General features: G+C 45.6%; 1 protein-coding gene across 4 annotated transcripts in view; it reads right to left on the reverse strand.

Annotated features, from left to right (window-relative positions):
- TOMM20 (translocase of outer mitochondrial membrane 20) overlaps window positions 1–19645 on the reverse strand; it is a 180503-nt gene that overhangs the window by 138073 nt on the left and 22785 nt on the right. The window lies entirely within an intron of this gene.

Raw genomic sequence — 19645 nt, forward strand, 5'->3', positions numbered from 1 at the left:
ATGTATTCCGTTTGAAATTCTGGAATGCACTTCAGATAGTTCACTTCCTGAACACTTTGCCAAATCCAGAGAGCTTTGAAAGACCACTCATGAAATTCGAGAAAATATGTAATGAAAAAGGAACATTACTACACAGTCTTTCAATAAGCTATGAGTTATTAGTGCGATCAGGAGGTTGCCCTCTGAGGTGCGTTCAGGAATGGGAAAGGGAACTGGAGAAGTCCTTCAGTCCGGAACAGAGACAATGCATATACAGGCGAACACACGAAACATCAATATGTGTGAGAATACAAGATACAAAACCAAGATCTTCACGAGATGGTATAGGACACCAGAAAAGTTAAGCAAAATTTTTGCAGAGGTATCAGATAAATGCTGGAGGTGCCAGGGAAGCAAAGGAACGATGCTACATATATTCTGGGAGTGCCCAATGCTAAGGAGTTTTTGGGCAGAGATTAAAAGAGCTTTACAGTTTTGCTCAGATTATGAGATTCCGGATTTCTATCTTCTGCATTTAAACCAAATACCAGAAAAAGCCTATAGGGAAATTATATGCCATCTATTAGATGCCGCTAAGGCCTGTATAACGAAGAGGTGGAAGTCACCAGTTCCACCAACAGCGGAGATGTGGATATGTAAAGTTAGGGAAATAAGCAAATTAGAAGAGTTAGTCCTGACAACACAATATAAAAAGGGAAAAATATTTAAGAACGTGGACTCCCTGGAAGTCTTATATGGACTACAGGGGGGAAGGTTAAGGGGGATAAGGCTGAATGGTATAGAAGGAGCCCGGGAACTTGGATTGGGTATATGTGGGATTTAATGAGAAACCACAGGAATATGGAGAAGGGTCGGAGGAGAGGGAAGTAGGGTGGGGTTTTTTTTTCCTCTCCCTTTCTTTTTTCTCTCTCTCAGGGATGTTGGGAAAGGGGAGATACGCAAGAAGGAGATATATGTTTGATTTTGACAACAAGGTAAAAAAGGGGATGTATAATAATAAGATGGACTGTGACCGTTTTGTAATAATGTTTTGTCATGTATTATTTTTTTTTATATTTATGTGTTGTACTGGTTTGTTTTAAAATAAAAAAAAGAATTATAAATCGGAAAAAAAAAAAAAAATCCATGTAGCTACATAAACTTTAAAAATGGTGCGAGTAAAAATGCTGCGGTTTTTATTTCGCTATATTTTTTAAACAAAAGAACGAAAATTTTGTAAAAAAATGAAATTTTCTCCATTTCTATTATACAATTTTGCAAAAAATGAATTTTTCTTCATAAATTTGGCCTAAAATGTATACTGCTACATATCTTTGGTTAAAAAAAAAAATGGATATTATTTAGTCTGGGTAAAAGTTATAAGGTCTACAAGCTATGGTACCAATTACTGAAAATTGATCAATTTGATCACATCTGATGTACTGACAGCCTCTCTCATTTCTTGAGACCCCAACATGCCAGAAAAGTACAAATACCCCCCAAATGACCCCTTTTTGGAAAGAAGACATTCCAAGGTATTTAGAAAGAGGCATTGTGAGTTTTTTGAAGTTGTCATTTTTTCCCACAAGTCTTTGCAATATCAAGGTTTTTTTTTTATTTTTATTCCACAAAAGTTTCATATTAGCAAGTTATTTCTCACACACAGCATATGCATACCACAAATTACACCCCAAAAAACATTCTGCTATTCCTCCCAAGTATGGCGATACCACATGTGTGAGACTTTTACACAGCGTGGCCACATACAGAGGCCCAACATGCAGGGAGCACCATCAGGCGTTCTGGAACACCCAGAACAATTCTGACATTCCTCTCCTACATGGAAAAATCATCATTTATTTGCTAGAAAATTACATAGAACCCCAAAACATTATATATGCTTTTTTTTAGCAAAGACCCTAGAGAATACAATGGCGGTCGTTGCAACTTTTTATCGCGCATGGTATTTGCACAGCAATTTTTCGAACGCATTTTTTTGGGAAATAAAACAGTTTTGTGCTTATAAAAAAAAAAAAAAAAAAAACATTAAAGTTAGCCTAATGTTTTTGCATAATATGAAAGATGAAGTTACGCCAAGTAAATAGATACCCAACATGTCACCCTTCAATATTGCACACGCTTGTGGAATGGCGCCAAACTTCGCTACCTAAAAATCCCCATAGGCAACGCTTTAAATGTTTTTACTGGTTAAATCTTTTTAGTTGGAGAAGAGGTCTAGGGCCAAAATGATTGCTCTCGCTCTAACGTTCACAGCGGTACCTCACATGTGTGGTTTGAACACTGTTTTCATATGTGGGCGGGACTTGCGTGCACTTTCGCTTCTGTATACGAGCACACGGGAACAGGGGCGCTTTAAAATTTTTTTTTTTTTTATTCATTTTACTTTATTTTAGTTTGACATGTTTTTCCCCAAAAATAAATGTTTTGATTATTTTTATTCCTATTACAAGGAATGTAAACATCCCTTTTAATAGGAATATAGCAAGACAGGTCCTCTTTACAGTGAGATATGGGGTCAATAAGACCCCACATCTCACCTCTAGGCTGGGAAGCCTGAAAAAAAAAAAAAAAAAAAACGATCCTGGCTTCGATCGCAGCGGTGAGTCGGAAGAAGCACCGGAGGGCGAAGGGAGTGGGGACGTCCCCTTTTGCCTCCCGTAAGAACGATCAAGAGGTGGAACAGCCGCCATGATTGATCTTATGGTGTAGAGAATCGCCGGCTGAAAAAAAATGATATCTGAATGATGCCTGTAGCTGCAGGCATCATTTAGATATCCCTGCACAAAGTCAAGGACCTCATATGATGTGGGCGGGAAGTGGTTAAAACGCATTTTTTTTCCCAGAGTATTTTCTGGGTATTGCAAAGTATTGGTTGGGTATTGCAGAGTATTGTGCGGGGGGTAATGCAGAGTATTGTTATAAAGAATAGTGACAAAGGGGGAAATGTTGTCCTCCTAAAACAGGATCAATATGAACGTGAGGCCAAACGCCTACTCAATGATCCATCCACCTACAAAAAAAACTTGATCACAATCCTTTCTCAACGGTAGTCGATATATTGAACAAACTAAAACTGGCCAAGGATGAGGCCCTCCTTACTGTGAAGGAATTCAACTATCTAGGGGTACTAGACTACAACATTCCTACGTCTTACATCATCCCCAAGGTCCATAAAAACCTACATGAACCCCCAGGCAGACCAATTGTGTCTGCCTGCCATGGACCCCTTGAAAGGATAGGCAAATACCTTGACCTACTCCTGAAAGAGATGGTCACCGACCTAAAGTCGTTTGTCCAGGACACTCAACATGTCCTGGCTAAACTCAAAGATTTGGACATTGGGAAAGAGACCGGTCACATACTACTTGTAGGGATTGATGTTGAATCTCTATACACATCTATACCGCATTCTATCGGTATTAAGGCGGTAGAAACCTTTGAGTCCACATACCCCTCCTCGGGACCCAAAAATGAATTCCTGGTGGATATTCTCCACTTTGCATTACATAACTACTTTCAGTTTTTGAACTCTATTATCACCAAATAAGGGGCACCTCAATGGGGGCCAGCCTGGGCACCCGCCTATGCCTGCCTCCACCTTGGCCTTTGGGAGGAGGTATACACGTCCCTGATGTACCACCGCCACGTTCTCACGTGGTGGCGGTACATCGATGACGTCTTGATGCTTTGGCAGGGATCTGTTGAATTATTAAACCAGTTCCTACTGGAACTAAATACTAACAAACACAATATACATTTGACGTATACTTTTGATGCCGAAAACCTTCCCTTCCTTGACTTGCAAATAACTATGAGAAATCAACAACTTCATACCGTAAAGACACAGCGGCCAACAACCTACTTTATGCGACGAGTCACCATCCGCATTGGCTCAAAAATGGGATCCCCGTTAGCCAATTTCTCCGTATTAAGAGAAACTGTTCTAGCCCGGATGACAACAGGTGGGAAAGCCAGGAATTGTATGCACGATTCAGAGAGCGTGGATACTCCCATGGCCAAATTAAAAAGGCCAAAAAGAGGGCGGCGATCCGCGATTGTCTTGACCTCCTCACTAAGAAAAGGACAATTGACAAACTTTCCCAAGAATCAGTTGAACCTATCAGAATTATTACTGCAACGTCCGCAGTGTTCTTGAGAAGCACTGGGGCATATTACGTAATGCTCCAACCTTGACAGACCTAGTAGGTGACTCCCCCAAATTGGTAGCCCGCAGAGCCAAGAGCATCGGTGATATCTTGATCAGATCTGAGTTCACTAAAGAACCAGAGACAACCTGGCTATCCAACTACCCCAGGACATTAGGCATGTTTCCATGCAACATGTGCCAGGTTTGCCCATATGTAGACAGAACCTCGACTTTTACCGATGCCCTTGGACAAGGCTCTTATGCAATAAGGAACTTAATTAATTGTTTTACAACACATGTGATATATATCATCACCTGCCCTAAAATCTATGTGGGTAAAACCAAGCGTGCATTGAAGGTCCGTGTGGGGGAACATTTAAGGGAAATCAATGACAAACAGAAAGAACCAGAGAAACCTCTTGCTAAGTGTCGTGGCAAAAAGCTGGACTGTATGCAGAGCATACCGCCATTTTGCCCTGTGCTATTAAGCACAGAATCCATCTTAATGAAATAATCCATAATTAAGCTAAATAGATTCACTCACCATCATTCTCTGCCATTCATACAAGCAAGAGACCTCACACCAGCATGTTCTCATTCCATTCAGCTCTCCGTCATCATCCTTTCTGACTTCAAGCCCCTTTTCCCTTTATTTATGTCAATTTGAGTAACAAAAGAAGGTGGTGGCTTTACAAAACAGCCAATCAGACATGGTGTATACATTCAAAAGAACCAATCACAGACATGTGATTGGAACAATGCTTAGACGTGAGGTCACAACATGTGACCACCTCCATAGGAAGTGAGCTCACAGGGTGTCAGCTTCACCCAGCAGATGCCCATGTATGGAAACCCCTCCAACAGGGATTCCATACAGCAATAACAAAATAATACAACAACAATACAGCAATAATCAATAACAATACAGCAATATAATAACAATAGGATACAGTTCCTGATGAGGAGCTTATCTGCAGGTGTAGGCGCACATCACAAAACAGTGTTGATCAGGTACTGAGAGATGACAGGAGCGCACACCAGCTAAATTGACAATGCGTTTGCAGAGCGGACGCACCGAGAAGGCGAATATCTGTGCATCACACAGGGGCCCTTTCGCCAGCCGACACCCCCCTCCACAAACACCCTTCTCCAAATCAGGAAGTGTATCTCCACAAGTCTGTCTGCCCCAGTCAGCTTTCTAGAGCGGGCTGAGGGAGAACCAACCATGGGTGCCATTATGACAATACATAACAAATACATCTTTAAATTTCCACAACACTAAGCACTTTGCCCAATGTCACAACAGATGTTCAAAAGGCCTAACAGTGAAGGGTATCTATGCCCTTAAACTCCCAAATCGACGCGGTGACTTTGATCGGGTGCTTCTACAGAAAGAAAAATGGTGGGTGTACCGCCTTAAGTCCCTATTGCCCATTGGCCTCAACACGGAACTTAATTTACAGGCCTTTCTGGACCCATAATAGACGTATTTTACCATTCCTCTGGTCTATTTAAATGTATAGATGCCTGTTCTAGTATATTATGTTGTGCCTCCACGACTATATAATGTTCCTTTTGTATTATTGTACATTCTCCTCCCACTGACCTGGGACTCTTCTCTATTAATTTATTTAACACTCAGTGATGAAATTCTCATACCACACTGAATCTAGTTAAGGCCATGGTCATTTTCATGTTTTATGGTAGTCCTCATGTGTTTCCCTTGTTGGTTCCTGTCGTGTTCCCCCTCCCCCCTACTTTCCCTCTCCTTTCCCCCCCTCCATACCTTTTCTTTCCCCAGTGTTTCCATCCCTTGCCATTCAAAAATGAATATGATATTTATGGATTGTTTCTCAGCCATGCCGCCCTAATCCACAAGGGGTTTCCCTTTGGAAACATGGGGAACATGCCATTGTGCCTTTTAATTTAGTTCCCTTTTTCCAAATGGTGTCTCCCCTCCCCCCTTGTGTTCTTATGACTACATGACTGTCTATCAAAGAATTACTGAATCCACTTTGCCATCTTGAAAGAAACATGACAATCACGATATATCAAACCATGACATGTTTATTACCCTTTCTAATTGGTGATGATCACAGGCAGTAATGCATACAAATACCTGTGTCTCTGCCGACGATCAATACTTCCGAGACGAAGCTACGCCAGTGTGCAAGGCGAAACGCGGTGACGTCACCATCTCTGCGTGATCACGTGACACCCGCGGCTTGCGGGGAGGACGGAGGTCGGAGAAACCCGATTACACCGGCTCTCACCACTATTGGCACTTAGGACTTGACTAACGCTGAACGGCTCAACTAACATCAGCATGGACGGATGGATGGATCTCTAATAGATACAGGTGCCGATACTATATTGCTTAAACAGACCGGGACTTGCGGCCAGCCATATACCGGCGATACAGCTATCCAGCGAGCGCCACAATGGGACACCAGGACTTTTGAAATGTCCACTGATTAATTTCATGGAGAGACCTGCCTTGCTTGCAACAGTCTAAGGAGGTGGTAACGTATCAAACAATACAATCACTGTCATAACAAGCTAATTGTGCCGACTTAATTCCTGTTGCCGCAAACATCCATTCCATCATCTCTTTTTTGAGGCTGGTTATTTCCTTATTTATACTGCTGAATTCAGCAACTTGATGGCCAAATTGAACGCAGTCAACACTGAATAATTATTACTTTTACCAACTAAACACTACTGCGATTTCAACATAAATGCATCACTCAAATGTATTTTGCCAGATACCAATGCGTCAATTAATCTCTCTTAACTAATGATTTGAATCTACATCGTTTAGCAATAACCAGATTGTTTTGGACACTTATGGAATTCCTAGAGACCCATCTTTCATCTTGCCAACAATCTTGTTTATGACCATTTCAAGGATCCTTGCCACAAACCCGATCCTTGCCACAAACCCTATCCTCCCTCCCCCCCCCCCCCCCCCCACTCCAATTTTGATAACAAGCCAGTGTCCAGCCTTTACATTCAGTGTACAACTTATTTGACATCTTGCGGAAATTCCTGTAGGGACCACATAGTCCCTACTTTTTAGTTTATTGACTGCCGCATACCAATATAGAAATATTTATATTAGGGTGTACTTTTTATGTTCAGGCTGAACACACACACGTGTCCGGATCACGTTATTTGTCTATGTTTGTCTATGTCTTGTCAACCATTTTTGTTTATATGTTGTCTCTTTATATAAGATAGCCTTATGTACTACACGGCTATCTATCCTAGATGTAGTTCGAATAATTTTGTTTTTTGCCTTTACCTTTTGATACTAATAAATTAATTACCATTGTATCATTATTTCCTTTTGATCATTATTTTGTTGCTCATAGTAACCCCTTTAGGCCCCCTGCTGGTCGACAACTTTCCCTTCCCCTCCTTTGGTTTAACCCTTTTCCTCCCCTCCCTCATTTTCCTTTATCTTTTTTGATTACGTTTTTGGTTACAGCAACATTACCCAACTGGGTACACGATCTTTTATAGGAGGTGACACTCACCACATTATACTTTTTGGTACTAATAGATCTTCATGGTACATCATTAGCCTTGTTTGCTCACTCTTTTTTATTCATAAAAGCTCATTGATGCCCATACTAACACCATGCAAACACTATAGGAGTGTTGAGCATTAGAAATTAAGGCAAGTGTGAACAGGCCCTAAAAGTATAATTGATAGTAAAATAACCAGTTACACTTACCGGTAGCTGTATTTCTGGTAAGTCTTACAGGACGGCACCCTGAGAGATGACTGGCTTCTCCTGACAGGAAACACAATCAAAAAAGAGGTTAAAAACCCCGCCCCTTCCCGTGCTCCTCAGTTTGAGATAAAGTATGAACCCACCAGTGCACGGAAAAAACCACCACAAAAACTATAATACAAACCAATAATGTATCACAAGGGTGGGAAGTAGGCCTGCCGTCCTGTAAGACTTACCAGAAATACAGCTACCGGTAAGTGTAACTGGTTATTTCTCTGGTCGTCTTCCAGGACGGCACCCTGAGAGAGAAGCAAGTAGCTTCAGGCCTACCTTAGGGCGGGACCACTGCTTGCAGGACCTTTCTCCCGAAAACCAAGTCCTGAGGAGACAGTAGGTCGACTCTGTAATGCTTCAGGAACGTGTTCTGATTTGACCACGTCGCTGCTCTGCAAATCTGCTCCACCGAAGCTCCGGCCCTTTCTGCCCAGGAGGTTGCTAGTGACCGTGTGGACTGTGCTTTAATATTAGGAGCTACCTTACCGGCTTGTACATAAGCTAAGGAAATAGCCTGCCTAATCCATCTTGAAATAGAGGCTCTGGACGCCTGAAGGCCTCTTTTCTGTCCCGAAAAACAAATTAAAAGATGAGTAGAACGTCTAAAGGCCGTGACTCTCTCCAAATAAGTTAATATACATCGTCTAACATCCAGACAATGAAAGGAAGCTTCTCCTTCATTCTGGGGGTTTGAACAAAAAGAAGGGAGGATTACCTCCTGTGACACTTTGTCACTACCTTAGGAAGGTAAAGGGGGTCCTGACTTAGAACTACCCTGTCCTCAAATAAACGAAAAAATGGCTCTTTAATAGAGAGCGCCTGCATATCACCTATCCTCTTGGCCGTCGTGATTGCCAAGAGGAAGGCGAATTTAAAGGTGAGTAACCTGATGGGGATAGTGTCAATTGGCTCAAACGGAGCCTTGGTAAGTTGGTTCAACACTAAAGAAAGATCCCAGGGTGGAACCCTAGAGATATGAACTGGGGACAACCTGTCTCTGGCTATAAGAAACCTTTTGACCAGGGGGTCCAGGGATAGACGTCTATCCAAAAAATATGACAAGGCTGCTACCTGAACCCTTAGAGTCATTGTGGCTAACCCCTTGTCTACTCCATCTTGGAGAAATTCTAAGATGACCGAGGTCTCCTGCTGGGAAACCTGTCTCGCTGAGCACCAGCGAGAGAAGATGCCCCAGGTCTTGGCATAAATACGCCTAGTGACTACCTTCCTGCTAGCTAGGAGCGTGTCAATAACCCTCTCGGAGCAGCCCCTCTCCCTCAGGCTCCGCCTCTCAAGCACCAGGCCGTCAGCTTGAAGAAGCCGGGTTCTGGGTGATAAATCGGACCCTGACGAAGAAGGTCCGCCCGGACCGGGAGAAGAAGGGGAGGCGACACAGACCCTCGCTCTAGAGCGGGAAACCAGGCCCTCTTGGGCCACCAGGGTGTGACGAGAATGAACTTCCCTTCTGCTAGATTTATCTTCTGCAGGACTCTCGGAATTAGGTTCAGAGGAGGGAAGGCATAGGCTAGATGAAACCTCCATGCCTGTGCCAATGCATCCACCCCCTCCGAGTCGTGTCCTCGGGAGAGAGAGAAGAACCTCTTCACCTTCCTGTTTGCCCTGCGGGCAAAGAGATCTATCTCTGGGCTGCCAAAGTGTTGGCATATTAAACTGAAAATGTCTGCGTTCAGTTCCCATTCCCCCTGGAGAATGGGATGGCGACTTAAGTAGTCTGCCTCCAAATTGAGGGTCCCTTTTAGGTGTACCGCCGAGAGCGAGAGAACCCTCTGCTCTGCCCAGCCCAGGATCTCTAGGGACAAGTCTAGAAGGGTGCGAGATCTGGTGCCCCCCTGATGGTTGAGGAAGGCCACCACGGTTGCATTGTCGGAAATGATCTGGACCTCTTGGTCCAACACTCTGTCCTCGAATGCCTTCAGAGCCTCTCCGACCGCTAATAGCTCGCGGTAATTTGAAGAGGCCCCCTTCTGTCGTTGTCCCCAGGTACCCTGGGCGCAGAGATCGTCCAGATGTGCGCCCCACCCCCATGAGCTGGCGTCCGTGGTGATCCTGACTGGATTGGTCTGACCCCACAATAGACCCCGCTGTAGGTTCTGTGGGATGAGCCACCAGCCCAGTGAGAGCTTCACTGGGTCTGGAAGACTGACACTGACCTCCAAGGATTCCTTCCCTCCGTCCCAGGAGGATAGAAGGAAAAATTGGAGAGGTCTGGAGTGGAGCTGTGCCCACGGGACTGCTGGGATACAGGAAGTCATTAGGCCTAGAACTCTCATGATGTCCCTGAAGGAGGACTCTGCTCTGTCTAGCGTTGATCTGACCACTGACATGAGACCCCGGATCTTGTCGTTGGGTAAAAAGAGCTTCCTTTCCAAGGAATCTATCAGAAAACCTAGATAGAATTTTTGCTGTTCTGGAAGGAGAGAGGATTTCTCCCTGTTGATGATCCACCCCAAGGACTCGAGGGTAGTCATTGCAGTGGCCAGATCCGCAAGAAGGAGATCCCGACTTTGATTGTATAGTATCAAGTCGTCGAGATAGGGGACTATCGCTATCCCTTGAAGGTGCAGGAAAGCGATCGCCTCCGCCAGGACCTTGGTAAAGACCCTTGGACTGGAGGCCAGTCCGAAAGGAAGGGCAGCAAATTGCCAATGCTGCACTCCCTGGGCGGAGGCGATCGCGAACCTGAGGAACCTCTGATGTCCCAAGAAAATCGGGACATGGAGGTACGCGTCTCGTAGATCGATGGTGACCATGAATACCTCCTTCAGTAGGAGCCTCCTGAGGCTGTAAATACTCTCCATACGAAACTTCTTGTGGAGGAGGGAGGTATTCAGGGGCTTTAGATTTATAATTAAACGAAATTTGCCTGAGGGCTTGGGAACCACAAAGATGTGGGAGTACACTCCCAACCCTCTCTGGTACACAGGGACTGGAACTATGACCCCCTGTTGTGCCAATTCTGCAACATTTTGCAGAAGGCCTGCTGATTTGAGAGGGTCCTTGGGTAAATGAGTCAAAATAAAGTTGGGAGGGGGAGGCTGACGGAACTCTAGTCTGTACCCCTCCCTTACAATCTGGAGAATATGGGGACTTTGAGTAATACTCTCCCACCTGGGAAGGAACTGGGAGAGTCTTCCCCCGACCTTCACGTCATTTAGCTTCTTTGTCGCTGGGTTTGGGATTGGAAAAGAGGATACCTCCTTTTTGTTTTTCCTTCCCAGCACCCCAACGTCTGTTGTAAGGGGGTTTCTTCTCTGAGGGACGGTTCTTACCTCCAAATCCACCCTGGGGGCCTCGAAAAAATCTTTTCTTGTTTTGTCTAGGCTTGGTAGGAAAACGTACCCCTTTTTCTGAGGATCTGGTCAGGGCCTGGTCCAGGCCTGAACCGAAGAGCAGGGAGCCCTCGAAGGGAAGACCACAAAGGCGGTTTTTAGACGCCAGGTCCCCGTTCCACATTTTGACCCACACTGCCCTTCTGGCAGAATTGAGGAGGGCTCCCGTCTTTGCGGTAGAGCGGACTGTTTCTACAGAGGCGTCCGCTAAATAGGCTACTGCGCTCCCTATGAGCTGAAGGGATTCTAAAATTTCCTTAGAATCTGACCCCTGGGACACATGTTCCAGCAATTTTGAGATCCAGGAATTAGCATTCCTAGCAACACAGGCCGAAGCCAAGGCGGGGCTCAAGGCAGCCGCGTTAGCTTCCCAGGCCCTACGCAAGGAGGTCTCTGCCCGCCGATCCATAGGATCCCTCAAATTGCCTGTGTCCTCGAAGGAGAGGTCCGACTGTTTGGAAACTTGCGCGAGTGGAGCGTCTAATCTAGGAATTTTGAAAAATCTTGATTCCTCCTCCTCCTTAAAGGGGCAACGTCGTTTCCAGGTCTTGTACCTTAAAAGCTTCTTCTCTGGCTCTACCCACTCCCTAAGGATGATATCCTTCAGGGACTGGTGTACCGGAATTGCTTTGGCCTGAGGTTTAAGCAGGCCCTGGTATAACCTATCCTGTGTAGAAATTATTTCCGCAGGCTGAGGAATCTCCTCAGAGGCGTACACTGCCTCTAGGAGGCCTTCCATATCGTCAGCAGCAAAGACATATCTGCCTGCCCTAGCATCCTCGCTTTCTTCCTCTGCCTGGTCAACAGAGCCATCCTCCTGAGGAGGAATCTCTGAGTCCTCAGAGTCCGATACTAAGGAACCGTGGGATTCCTGACGGACTCTAAAAACCTGTGAAGAGGAACTCTCTTGCGAGGAGGGCCCTGCGATAGGGGGTTCAGGTTCTTTGCTCTTTAAAGACACCTTAAATTCTTTGAGTGTAGAGAGCATCTCAGATTGGACCTCTAGAAAACCTTTAAGAATTTCAGAGGTCTCCTTCCCTGCTAATTTAACAATGCATTTGGCACAAAAGGGTTTGGAATAATCTGAGGGTAGCTTGCCACTACAGTAGCCACATTTTTTGGAGCGACTAGTGTCCTTAGCCGATCGACTAGCACCCCCCTGGGCAACACATTCCTCCCCTAAGGAAAAAAGGAAAGGTACACAGGCATGTTTGTAATAACTAAGGAAACAATTACAAAGTCCCAGCCCATCATACCTGTAATCAGGAGCACTCACCCCCTGTGGCCTCCTCCGCAGCCAGGGCCACAGAAGACCGAACCTCTCGCTCCATCGCGTTAGGATGAAGGCGCCGCTCTCTCTTGGCTGCTGCCGTGTGTACACGGGTGTCTCCGGTGCTGTAGGGAAGCCGAGACTGGCGTGCTGGTGCTGGAGCGCGCCATCTTTCACTTGAGCCGACCCGGAAGTGACACGCGTACGCGTGACGTCATCGCCCTGCGCCGCCGGCTCTGAGGGACGCCGGATTTGGCGCCGAATTCGAAAAAAAAACGGCAATGATGCCTCCAGGACGGCCCAGTTACAGCCCCAGCCGCACAGAAAGGCCCCCATCACCGAAGAGAGCCTGACCCTCAAACCTCCAAGGTAAGGGGAAAGCTCAGGGAGAGAGTGGATTCGCCCCTGGAGCTCCAGGATAGCCACCTATCCCCAGGAGACTCCAGTACTCAGGGGGGCTTCTTCATCTCACATGGTGAGGCCCTCCTGAGCATGAAAGGGACCCCCTAGGAAGGAAAACAATTTGCCAAACCCAAAGGCTACCTAGTGCCTGCGGTTTAGTTCCCAGGGGGAGACCACCAGCCCCAGGCCTTAGGTCAGGAAAAAAATAAACGTTTCGCTGTGGGGAAACACAATCAAGAACTGAGGAGCACGGGAAGGGGCGGGGTTTTTAACCTCTTTTTTGATTGTGTTTCCTGTCAGGAGAAGCCAGTCATCTCTCAGGGTGCCGTCCTGGAAGACGACTAAAGAAATATGTATTTTACTTTAGAATAGGGAGAAGAGGGATTAGAACATGTCATGTATTTACTGCTGTCTATGCCCTGCTGGGGAGATTTACCCTCTCTATTTTTCCTGTTTCCGGTTATCACCGAGAGTGCATATGAAAGAAAGTCCCAAATTTTGGGTGGTCAAATTTTTCCACAGTTCTGGTCTCAACTAGTGAATAACTTGCTTTGAAGAGATTTCCGCTAGCTTCCTGTTTTGCTTACAGGATAAAAGCCAAGAGAAACCTTCCCAGTGGGACACACACAGACACAGACTCCCTTAAAGTGGATGTAAACCCAAAAATGTGAAGGGTAGGATTTCCTATCATCTGTGCCCAGTTTTGCCACAAAAAGTTAATCTAGCTCTGAGCAATCCTCTTTTTTTGTGAGATAAAACAGATAGAGAAAACTTTGTCCATTCTTCCCCCCCTGCTGTGAGTGACAGGTGATTTACATATCTCATGCACAAGCCTAAGACAGCTACATTCTGTCTCCTCCCCTCTTCCTTCTCCAGCTCTCCCAGGATTGGCTGCCTTTCCTGTGTTTAAAATGGAGGTTTCTTATCATGGGGTGTGATCCACAGTTCAGTGTGAGAGAAGGAAATTCATGGTGAACTCACAGGACAGCCAGCAGAAGATACACAGACAAGTGATTTAGAGGAGATGCATCTAATCAGAGCTGTGCAAAGAAGCTCAAGTGATCTGTTTATTGTTATGGTGCAGTGTACGTGTCTGAGGTCACCTGATCACAGTTGCAACTTTTGATCACCAGGATGTGTTGTGTGGGAGAGGGGTGGATGTCTCACTTTTCATAAATTACACCCAGTAAGGCTGAATGAGCTCAAAGCACACAGTCTACAAATGTAACCCGACTGCTCTCACCAAGGCTCGGTTGACACTGGTGCGATACGGGAACCCTGCGAATCCACTGTGGGTCCCCACATCGCACCCGACTCGCACAGCAGTTCACACTGCCATATGCGAACTGCTGGGGAGTGTCATACTTTAACAATACCCCATTTCATCTCGCATATCGCACTGACAGCTTGGACATGAATGGGATAACATAAGTGTGAACACTCATGCGATCCTATTCTGGTGCGGACCAAAAAAAAAAAGTCCTGTGCGCGTTTGGTCCGAATGCGGTGCAATATCAGCCATACAGTTTGCATGGCAGAAATCGCATGTGACCTGAACAGGAATGCGTGCGAATCACAGGAATGCGGAGTGTACAGTGGTGGGTAGTACGTGCAGGATGGTGTCAGGACAGTGTCAGTAGTTAATTTTTTTTTATTTTACTAATTAAATTTTTTTCGTTTCTCCACCCCCCCCCCCCCCCCCCCCCGTTTTTTGGGGTCAAGTGGATTTATTGATTTTTACAATTAATTTTTTTTTTTTACTATTTATTTTTGTACTATTTAACACTGATGGGGAGGGGGGATTTATATTTTAAATATATTTCTTTCACAGTGCTTGTGGGAAAAAGGGATAGTGGTTGGTGGTCTTGGGGCTCTGGACCGTGTCAGTATGGGGAGGGGGGGCGGTTGCGGTGTCAGTTGTTTTCCCCCCTCCCACTAACTTTTTTTTTTTTTTTTTTTTTTATATTTTAGTTTTTTCTAATCTGCCCTGTTGGTGGCTTTGGTGAGATATCAGGGATCTAATCCGAGACCCCTGACATCTCCCCTTTGAGACAGGAACAGAGGACACAGATTCCCCAGTCATTTTCTTTGCATTAAAGATGGAGAGGAGACAGCGGCTCCTCTACATTCATAAACTGATCACAGGACATAAACTTATCACAGAGCGATCGGTAACGAACGCTCTGTGTCCCATTTAGAAAAGAAAGGGGCCAGTAATTGACATACCAGCCCCTGTCTCCACTCTCCATCCTGACAGATTCCCCAGCGGCCCCCCTGCAGCCCACGGGAGAGGAGAGGGAAGCTGGTGGCTGCAGGGGACAAGGGGGGCAGGAGGAGGAAGACAACACAGCGGGGGGGGGGGGGATGTGGACACACAGAGTGGGACAAGGGGGGGTGGGGGAGAACACGGCGCTGGAGAAAGACACGGGGGACAGTCGGGGATGATCAGTACGGGGACAGCTGCGAGCACCGATTCCCCCTGCATGGCTTTTCAGGTGAAAGCCGTGGGAGGGAGAAGCAGATGATGAAACGCCATTGTCACACCGATCATGCCCAACTGTCACTGGACATCAGTGTGTGTATATAGAAGAGACAGGGGCTGTGAGCGCGCTCTGCTTTTACCCAGAATGCGCTCTGCCTCTCCTGTGCATGCTCTGGCCAAGGGGAGTGTAGAGGTTACAGACATCATGTTTCCGCCTACCGAGCGCCGATAACAGACCCGCCCACTGAAACCGCAGTTTTTTTTGGGGCTTCAAACAAAAGAGGGGAACATTTGACAAGCAAGGATACATGCAAGACTACAAGTTCAGCATTATGGCAGTAGTTTATAATTTACATTTGATTTACATCCACTTTAGGGCCCTTTCACACGGGGCGGACCAGTAATGATCCGTGTCCGTAAGCTCAGCGGGGATCGCTCCGTATATCCCCGCTGAGCCGGCGGCTGACAGAGCGGTCCCCGCACACTGTGCAGGGACCGCCCTGTCATTTCTCCGCTCTCCCCAATGGGGGGATCGAATGAACACAGACCGCGTGTGCGTGTTCATCCGATGACGGAAGAAAAAAATATAGGGTTTTCTTCCGTCCGCAAAATCGGATCTTTGCGGAGGCGGGTGATTACGGGTGTCAGCGGATGTTTATCCGCTGACACCCGCAATCACATAGGGACCAATGTATGTCCCCTTTTCATCCGCAAACGGATAAGTGAAAAAGCGGGCATAAGGTCCGCACATGTGAAAGGGGCCTTAAGCTGGGTATACAGAGTTTTTTTTTCTTTTGTTCAATCAGCAGGTTGAATCGAATCAATGCTGCAATCTATATAGGCAAGTATGTTTGAATCCCCTAATTCTCTTTTAACGATGGTCCAGTCATGACATTCAAAAGATACATTTGTGTATCTATTGTTTTTAGTCTTTGAAGGCATAAAACATAACGAGGGGAATTTAACAACTCTTGCAAGTGGTACAGCCCCTTTATAATGGGGAATCAAGCCCTGCTGCCAATTGTGGTAGACACATTAAACAAATTTAGGTAGTTCTTAACAGCATCACTTTTTCAAAGTGGCACTATAATAAACTGAAATAAATGATGGTGACTGCGCTGTGTGAGGAAGTGGAAAGAGCAGATGCACAGGGAAGTGAATAGCAAAAACCCACCACTGAGTAATCGCTAAAACCAGTGAGGGTGGGAGGTCTGTGGGTCAGTAATGGTGAACAGCAATAGGCATAAATTAAATATTAACATTTACTATAATTAAATAGTGAACATCACAAACATGAGAAGCATGTAAATCCAAACAGCTTAATTTATGTGAATGGTGCCAGAAAGTTCAAATATAACACTCCAGGTGGAGTCCCAGAAGAGGGAAGATGTGGGACCGTAATAAGGTAAAAAAAAGTCAAACAACACAAATAAAGTCTTAAAGTGCACTGTGAACGATAATGGAGGCCCAAGGGGGTATCCCGTGGTAGAATAGCATACTTCAATGCGCACACCTCTAGTGGTGTAAAAGGCTCACCTCCAGGCCATAGCACGGACAGCCTAAAACCAATTAAACACTGTATGTTCACAGGCTCAGCAGGGTAGAGGTGACATCAAAATCTCCACATCAAATGGTCATGTTGAAAGTGAAAGACAAGGGCAGAGATATGGCATAATACTGTGACTGCAGGTATGGAAGATAATATATCACATGCACTCACATGGAGGCCTATAGCAGTGGGCCCATCTCCTACGAACGGCAAGTTTGTGCGATCCGTCTTGATAGGTGCACTTCCTCTATCTTTCGTTACCACCTATCAAGACGGATCGCACGAACTCGCCGTCGAAATCAGGACCGACATGCAAGGGTAAAAATTGTGCGAGTTCAGCTGAACTCCCGCAGCTCAGTGTGAACCAGAGCTAAAGGTTCGCTTTTAAAAATAACAAACATGTTATACTTAACTGCACTGTGCAAGGGTTATACTTAACTGATGTCCCGATCCTCAACTTCTGGGGTGCCCCATCGGAGATCCTGGCTCCCCCCCCCCTCAAATCGGATGCCTTTATGGAAAGCCGCACTACGTGTGCGCTCCCGAGTCCCACTGCTGCGTCTATTGACACAGAGGGACTCGGCCCTGCCACCCGCGTCACTGGATTTGATTGACCGCAGTGGTAGCCAATAGGGATCAACCGATACAGATATCGGCATTTTCTGAAAAATCGGTATCAAACTAGATATTGCTTCAAGGGGTTTTACCCAGTACCGTTCAGAGCAGGCGGTCGGCTTTATAGTAATAACCGATGCAGCTCAGCAGCCGCTCGGCTGTTTTTAAAATCAACAGGGAGGGCAAGTCCCCCCTCCTGCTGCCTTCTGTGACTCGCCCGGGCTCTCCCATCCCACCGAGAGGCCCAAGCAACCAGCCGGCTTGCCACACAAAGCCAATGCTTTGTTCGGATCTAGTAAGCCGGAAGCGATGTCATGACATCCCTTCCCAGATTACTTGCATCTTAAAAAGGCACTAATTTTAAAAAAAGCTGATCTTGACATTTTGAAAACTTTGTGCAAAGGAGGGGTTTGGGGTCTTATAGACCCCCAATCTCTCCATAAAGAGTACCTGCCAATTCAAGGGATGTTTACATTCCTTGTGACAGCAATAACAAGGATTAAAAACATAAAAATTACAGAATAAAGAATGTTTGTTTTAAATGTATAAAATATCACCCAAAAATATCAGCTATCGGCAGAAGTGGTGGCCGAAAAATCGGTATTGTATCCGGACCAAAAAAAATTATATCGGTTGACCCTAGTAGCCAATGGCTCCTGCTGCCATCAATCTTGTCAAATGGAGGACAGACAGCAGCTTGAGATGCTGGGCTTGTGCTCATCGATGGATTGGGTTCAGGTAAGAAAAGGGGGGGCTCCGGGGGAAGCTGCAGCAAAGAATGCATTATGGTAAAAAACCTTGATATTTTGCAATCACAAAAAGAAAAAAAGAAAAAGGAAGAAGGGTATAATAAATGATGTGCGCACACACACACACACACACACACACACACACACACACACACACACACAGCCTTGCGAAAGTATTCGGCCCCCTTGAACTTTGCGACCCTTTACCACATTTCAGGCTTCAAACAAAGATGTAAAACTAATTTGTTTTGAAGAGTCAACAAGTGGAACGAAATTTATTGGATATTTCAAACTTTAACAAATAAAACACTGAAAAATTGGGCGTGCAATATTATTCAGCAAACTCTACAGAAGTTCAGTGAGGATCTCTGAATGATCCAATGTTGACCTAAGTGACTAATGATGATAAATAGAATCCACCTGTGTGTAATCAAATCTCCGTATAAATGCACCCGCACTGTAATAGTCTCAGAGGTCCGTTTAAAGCGCAGAGAGCATCATGAAAAAACAAGGAACACACCAGGCAGGTCCGAGAACATGGTGGTGGCAGCATCATGGTTTGGGCCTGCTTTTCTTCAGCAGGGACAGGGAAGATGGTTAAAATTGATGGGAAGATGGATGGAGCCAAATACAGGACCATTCTGGAAGAAAACCTGATGGAGTCTGCAAAAGACCTGAGACTGGGACGGAGATTTGTCTTCCAACAAGACAATGAGCCAAAACATAAAGCAAAATCTACAATGGAGTGGTTCACAAATAAACATATCCAGGTGTTAGAATGGACAAGTCAAAGTCCAGACCTGAATCCAATCGAGAATCTGTGGAAAGAACTGAAAACTGCTGTTCACAAACGCTCTCCATCCAACCTCAGAGCTCGAGCTATTTTGCAAGGAGGAATGGGCAAAAATTTCAGTATCTCGATGTGCAAAACTGATACACATACCCCAAGCGACTTACAGCTGTAATCGCAGCAAAAGGTGGCGCTACAAAGTATTAACTTAAAGGGGTGGTTCCCACTTAGAAATTTGTTTTAACAATACATTTGGAAAACTGCTTACACTGCGGGTAGGCTGTCTTTTTTTTTTTTTTTTCTTTCGTACATACCTCGATATCGGCGTTTCATTTCTCGACTTCCGGGTATGAGTCTTGTGGCGGTGGGCAATCCTCGATATCGCCGTTTCATTTATCGACTTCCGGGTACGAGTCTTGTGGCGGAGGAACGTCAATCAACTGATTGACGTTCCTCCGACCGATGCATACTTGACGTCACGACTTTCCGAAAGAAGC

Source organism: Rana temporaria, chromosome 4 (genome assembly GCF_905171775.1).
Source record: "Rana temporaria chromosome 4, aRanTem1.1, whole genome shotgun sequence".
In the NCBI taxonomy this organism is placed as follows: Eukaryota; Metazoa; Chordata; class Amphibia; order Anura; family Ranidae; genus Rana; species Rana temporaria.